The sequence below is a fragment of the Corapipo altera genome, unplaced genomic scaffold, assembly GCF_003945725.1.
Source record: "Corapipo altera isolate COAL_440 unplaced genomic scaffold, ASM394572v1 1, whole genome shotgun sequence".
NCBI classification, from domain to species: domain Eukaryota; kingdom Metazoa; phylum Chordata; class Aves; order Passeriformes; family Pipridae; genus Corapipo; species Corapipo altera.
Window position 1 is genome coordinate 24,892,023 of NW_020884873.1, and position 7,445 is coordinate 24,899,467.

Here is a 7,445-nt window from a genome sequence, read left to right on the forward strand (position 1 = left end):
GGGTGGGGGGGGGGGGGGGGGGGGGGGGGGGGGGGGGGGGGGCGGTGATCAGGTTTTTTTTTTGGAAACAGGGACACTTGGAAACAGGGACACTTCACTTTTTGCCTTAACGGAGGCAAGGTGTGTATGTTGGAAGAGCTCTGAGGCCATTTTGCTCTCGACTTCATCGTCTGGCTGCTCTCTGGCCTTGGCTTGCCTACACTCTGCTCTATCCCCAGCCTGGATCTGCACCTCGTGACTCAACAGCAGAGACTTTTAATACATTTTGTCTAAACCTTCCACTCCCACCTGTGACACTTCCTCCACTTGAAAGCAAAGAAGAAACATATAATTGCATGCCTTAGTAATGAGATATATTTTGATAGTAATGAGTTTTTTGTCAAATAGACTGTGACAAATAGACTGAATTCTTCAGGTTAGAATAAATGCCCAGACTTCTGTATTTCTGCACCTCACTGCAGGATCATGCACTTGTTACCAGCCCATTTCTGTTCCCCCAGCTATTTTATTCCTTTTGACTACTGCCTGTGGCACTGATTGGAGGTGTTTATAGGCTGGGATAGATATACGGCGCAGTTTCTGAGAGATTCTTTGTTGCTGAGTATGCCTGATGTGTCAGGTTTGCTAAGTATGCACAGATCAAAGATGAACTTAACACTGAACTTACTACCATGTATGATTTATCTGAGGAATGCCTGTCTTTTTAGAAGTCTCATGGCTCATGCTGTTGGATGTCTTTAAAAAAATGCAAGTATCACAAAAACACCAGGAAAGTTCTATGTTTGTGCTTCGTTTAACTTGAGATGGAACATAGGATTTTGATGTCTTCTGTGGGATAGCCAACAATTATACCTTTAGTTCTTCAGTACCTGGTTTTGGCGCAAATAAATTTATCTTCTCAATTCCCGCTGTTACAGCTTTACAGGATTTTTTTGTATCTATATTATACAAGAAATCACATACTTGACAATGAACTGTATAGTTATTTGCAATTTATTCTCTGCCTTCCACCAATGAGGAATAATGGGACTATAAATGCTTATTTTTCATAGAATCATGGAATGGTTTGGGGACCTTAAAGATCATGTGGTACCAGTTTTTAATAAAGCAATTAATGTTTGGACAAGATTTTCTACTGCAATATTTGGGGATTCTTGTGTTTTTCTTTATGAAAACATTAGTATCAAGAACTGTAACAGAAGATGTCACAGGATTTATATAGCAGTCTAATGAATTAAAAGGAAAATTCCCATTTTTTAATATAGTTAAAAAAACTGTTCATGAATACACTGGCCTTGCAGGACAACTCTCAGAACTAGGAAATAAGTAATATTGTCTAATTTAAATGCCTTTCTTACTCTCTTTTTTTTCATAGTTAAAAATGGCCAATATTGACACTTAAGTTTAAACAATGTGTTTTTCTTTTAAAATACATGGTGAGGCTTATTGTCATGGTTTTTTTCAGTCTCCTGGGACAAGGCAGGGAAGGTTTTGGTTTTTGAAGTTGAACTCAGTTCTCTAGAGTTTTATTCATTTGCTCACATAAAATGGTACTTCAGAAATTATTAACGTTTTTTATGAGATTCAAAACCAAGTTAACTTCCTAAAGGCAACTGCTAACTCCCTTGCTTTGAAGTGTTATTATTGATAATTGAACTGTATATGATCAATACTGTGACATTCCTATGGGCCTGGTTCTGAATCATTAAAAATGTGAAAAGCTTTACTGTTAATTCCATTGAGCCATCAAAAATTTCATCGAAAGATCCATGCTGGATCATGCTTATAGTATTAATCTCCTTTATAAAAAAGCAGTATAGGATCAAAAAGTATTTGATTCATTTTTCATAATTTTTATAGTTCTCAATTCTGTAGCTTGTTTCCACCTCCCATAATGTTTAAAGCCTTCATGATTTCTGCTGATCTGGATTTGTAAAGTAATTATTAAAAGCCTTTGATATTTATAAGCAATCTGAAACATTTCTATTTATTAATTATTGATTCCCCAAGTGAATCAATCCTACCAATTTGTAATAAATATTTAAGATTTCTGTGAAATAAAGAGTGTTAGCTTGGTGGTTTTTTTTGTTTGCTAGTGGGTTTTTTGTTGTTCTTTTGTTCTTTTTTTTTTTTTTTAAATTTTACCTGTATGGTTTTGTAATTTGAAGCAAGACTTTTAATAAGGCTTAACACATTTTTATCTATGTGTATTTTAATGTGAACTATATATATTTTCTTAGTGTTGGTGGCATGTCCTTGAAATTAGCAAAACATATGAATTGTTCTATCTCCAAAAGTATGCATTAAACCAGACTCCAATCCTGCAGCAGCTTGCACATGTCCTTAATTGCACACACTCAAAATCCTAAACTGTAGAGTGCATGGTCTCTGAGAAGATTATGAAGGCTGATGAGGATCTTTATACTGTGTGTTGGGATAATTGGGACTTAAGAAAATGATTAAAAAATAAAATCATGAGTTTAGTTGGATCCCAAACCTAGAGCTGGTGGGAAACAGTAAATACATCTAATTTCTGTTTCCTCCATGAAGCTTCAGTGCTGAAGTCAGACAATTCTTTGGCAAAAGGCATGATTCTGTTTACAATTCAGAAAGTAGAATCTTATCTAGAAAGTAATGCCCTAACTTTTTTTCAGAATTCTCTGAAGGGACCAATAAGAGCTAATCACTGAATTTTCAGTGCATGACTGCTGTAGAAGCATAACCTAGTGATGGTGTGGTACTGGCTTCTTCTCAGAATGTTTTCTGACAGCTAAAAAAAAAAAAATAAAGTGGAAAATATGGCTTTGTCATCTCATATTCTGTTAAGTAACGCAAGGTTGACTTAGCTGCAAAGAAAATAAGGTATAGCCAGGACACTAGCACACTCTGCTGAGAGTCCTCTTTCCACCCACTTTGAGCCACTTTGGGATCTTTTACCAGTCATAGAGAGGATCTGCATCAATTGCTTATTGGTGGCTCAACAAGACATAGATAGCTAAGATTAATTAGCTAGGAGGCTAAGAATTAGTATACTCACCAGGTCCAGTGGAGTGTCTGCAAAGCCATCAATTACCTGTCAAGCAGGGGAGGTATAGGCTCCTTGGTATAGGTTAGTTCTTAAAGCTATTGAGTTGCTGTCATATTCTGTGTTTATTTTTTTTTCACCTTGAAGCTTTTTACCCTTTTATGTTAGCATTTTTCTCATAAATCGCTGAGCTCCTTGCTGCCCCATCTCAACAACATTTTCACTTCTGAAAATGCCTCCATATGAAATTTTTTCTAGTTCAATTCTAAGTCACTTTTTGAATTCAAAGGTTTGAGACTTGGAATTTTTAGGTGACTCATTTTCACTTTCAAAGCTTCTTGATGAAACCAAATATGTCAACCAGGAAGGGGTTTTGGCCAAAATACAAAATATTTTGCGCTCTTTGATCCTACAATATGGAGCAACCTAAACATCATCTAGGCTCTTATCTTTGCGGGCTGAATGTTCTGAGTTGCCATTTCTGCTTTTGGAAAATATTATACACATAATATTCACAAAGCTGTTCTTTGTCCTCTGCTACAAGGTCCTTGCCAGGCTGGGCAAGATCCTATTGTTAACACAGAGGCATTTTAATGTTATTAGTACTTCTATTTAAAAATCAAAGCTATCATTTTCTTGAGACTTAAATTCATAAAACTAAGCTCTAAAGGATGTCTAAATCATGTAGTCTTACCTTCTCAGTGTGACAGACTATCAAATTTTACACTGCTGGCTTACATCAAACCCAAAGACTTGTTAAGACTTGAAGTCCTACACTGTTTGTAGTAGGATGTTATCTGTAATCCAGCTCACTAGGTCACTTTTACTTGAGATCTTTTACTATGCACAATGAAAACAGGATACAGACAGCGTATGATCTTTATATCCTTTCATGTGACTATTTTTCCTCCAGAATCCTTGAGCCACTCACTATCTCAACAAGTGCTCTCCATTTTTACTTTTATCATCTGAAGTGGTCTTAGCTCACTAACTTTCTTTCAACCAAGCAACAGTATTATTGTTAGATCTAAGCCTTGGCCACATAGCTGTGCTCTATCAGCTGAAGCCCTGTGCAGAGTCGCAGTATCAGAGTCCACTTAGGAGGAATCAATTACAGGGACATGACAACTGCCCACATGAACTTGATATTCTTTTTGTTAGATTTTATAAGATTATTGTTACTTCTTTTAGAAGATGTTTTGAAGAGTCATTCCCAAATCTTCGTTCGCGAAGCCTAGCCATGATGATGAAGAGTCATAAGATAATGACTTACACTTCTGAGTCAATAGTCTCATATCCTAAGCAAGTAACCTGCATTTGAGCTCTTGAACAGAGGTATCCGGCATTTTTCTGTATTTTAACAAATATTGTAGCAGTGTGATCACTTATTCAATGATTCATGGTCTTTTGTAAGAATAACTTTCTAATTTTTTATTGCTCTCTTGTGAAGTTACAGTGTGATTTACATCTGTTTCTGGAACAGTATTGAATACATTTCCTGTATAATTATTTGTATATACTCTCTTTTGATCCATACTTTCCACACAGACATGTTCATAATTAATGTCACAGGTCTGTATTTATTTCCAGAGATAAAGAAAGTATTAATTCCCATAGCTCATTTGGATCTGCAGGGGAATAGCAATTTTTAGATCTAAATAAGCGATTCAGCAGTCCCCTTTGATTTTTTTTTTCCAGAGTAACTACTTGAGCGTGTACCAAATGAACATATTTAGCACTAAAATTAACTACATTCAGATAACTCATCCATTTAAAAATCCCTGTAAAACACATGCACACAGGTCTTTGCAACTCTGTTTGTAAGCAAAAACAAGGGAAATACAATCACTGAGTATAATATTATAATAAAACATCAGAACATGTAAAAACCTCAGTCACCAAGTTATTGGTTTCATATGGACTCATAATTAATTCATAGTCTGCCTCAAATGTGGCTGGGGGAAAGGACATAAACAAGGAATGTGGGGTTTTGTTGTTTTCCCCTCTGTGACTTCTTTTCTGCCAGACTCCAAATGAAATGAAACCAAAGCTGGCACTACACAAAATTTAATTCAGATGAAACTTCAGACACTAAAGCCATTAAGCATACATTGCCTAAATAAAAAATGAGATGTTTGCAAGCTGCCTTGACATGGTCTGCAAAGTCTAGTACATAAAAAAACAGACCAGTGAATTGTCAAATGCTACTGAAGTAAATAAAAAGAAAGCAAACCTCCTTTGCTGCTTTATTCCTCCTTTATTCTCCTACAATTACTGTGTGGATACAATACTCCAGATAAAATAGAGAGTTATAAGCCAGAATGCAGAAACAGAATGATTTTCTATATCACTAAGTCATTGCAATACAATTTGAAAAAAAAAAGATGCAATAATTTACTATTTCAGAAGTGTTTACACCATTTCAACTTTTCATCCAGTAAATGAAGAACTATGATTCTTGTGTCTTCCCTGCAGATGTAAGTGGTAATTATACCTTCTTAGATGTTGAGTCTTTTCAGCATGTCCTAGGTGTCCAAACTATGTTACTGAGAAAGTAACAATGACTGTTTTGGATGTATTCCTGTTTGGGCATTAGTAGTGCATTCTAACTGGGATCAGAGACCAGGTTCAAAGCATATAAAGGGCAATTTACAGAGCAAGACAACTGTCAGTTGGTTTCAATTAGCTATATGTAAGCCTGATTAGCTACTGAAAATAATTAGACATATATAAATCAAAGCTCTGTAGAACTACTGGTATGACTGTGACTACGGCTGCTGTGACTGCTCATCTTGCTGGAGTAAATTATATATATGAAGACGTACTAAGATGTCTCTAATTCCTTGTATAATTACAAAATTACCTTACATAATTACTACTGTATCTTGTACTCTCTCTTATTTTATTTTTTTTCTGAATGAAAGAATCTTGCCAAAAGTGTATTTAAGTGGGCAAATATGATATTATTAATTTTTTTTTTCCTGGAAATCAGCACAGACTTGAGTCATTTTTTTACTCAGAAACACCATGTGAGTTACCCGAAATCAACCTTTTAAGAAAAGCTAACATATATCTGAAATATAGGGTATTGTTATTGTTTACCTTGGATGCATGCCAGGTATTCACTAGGCCTGTGCCCAACCTCCCTCCGGAGGGAAAGGGGGGGGGGGAGGGAAGAGGGAGAAGAAGGGAAAAAAAAAACCTACAAAAACTGAAACTGCCAAGAAAAGTGGCTTTATATATACACAGAGAGGGAAAAAAAAATATATAAACACTATACACACAGAGAAAAAATAACAACAAAGGCTACTTCCTCACAACCAACGCTCTTCTCCCCCGAAGGAGCGGCCCGTCCACAACCACGCAGTTACCTGGAAGAGAAGGAAGGACCTTACTTCCTTCTCGTCTTTTATATCTGAGTTAATGTAACATAGTATGAAATAACTTATTGGTAAAATATACATCAGGTGATCTATCCTAGTTCCGTTTCCCTCTCAGAGAGGGTAACAAACCCATTACAGGTATATATTACAGATATATCTAACTTCTATAGATCCATAGCTTACTGCAAAAATGAGGACAAAAATATTTGTGTTTGGTTTTGTGCTTGTTTTATAAATAACTAAGGAGGTTGCAGCTTTAGGTCTGAGACAGAATGATTAGACCACTGAATTTACTCACAAAGACATTGTTTAATCCTACAAGTATTGCTAATAGCATTCTTAGATCACCAGCAGTGTTAGAGAAATTATCTTTTGTTTGTCAGCTACTTCTCTGATTTACATAAGTTCTTCTGGAAATGTTTTAGTGGGAGAAACAAAGTGATACATAGACTTAACCAGCTTTAGAATTGGAAAGATTGACATCGGAGAGAGGTAGAAAATTTTAAAATGTAAGAAGAGGAAGTTTACATGCATACACTGAAATATATACTCTGTGTAGACACAGAAAATTTTGGATATTGAAAAGGTCTATCAAAGTCAATGAGAATAGCCAAATGTAACCGTGAGCATGTACATAAATCTTCGCAGGATCCAGGCTTTTGTTAATAAATTTTGTTTCATGACCAAGTAATATATTTGAACAAAATAAACCACATCACTTTGAGAATTTATTTATTTCAAACTGAGTTGAAAACAAAATGAATTAATCTATTTTATACTAGTGTTAAAAACTGAAAACAGGTTGGATTATTTTTCCTTTAAAATGTTATATTTACTGGGAAAAAAAATCCCTACTTATTTTTCTTTACCTCCTGCCTCCCTCTTCACCTAAATTAGAGAAAAATATATTCTTAACATCTTTTTTTTTTGTAACGCACTTTTAAATGAAGGTTATGTGTTGCTCTTTTAACATCTATGAATGAGACTATTTAGACTTTATGGGTTTCAAACAATGACATAAATTCTAATACTACATT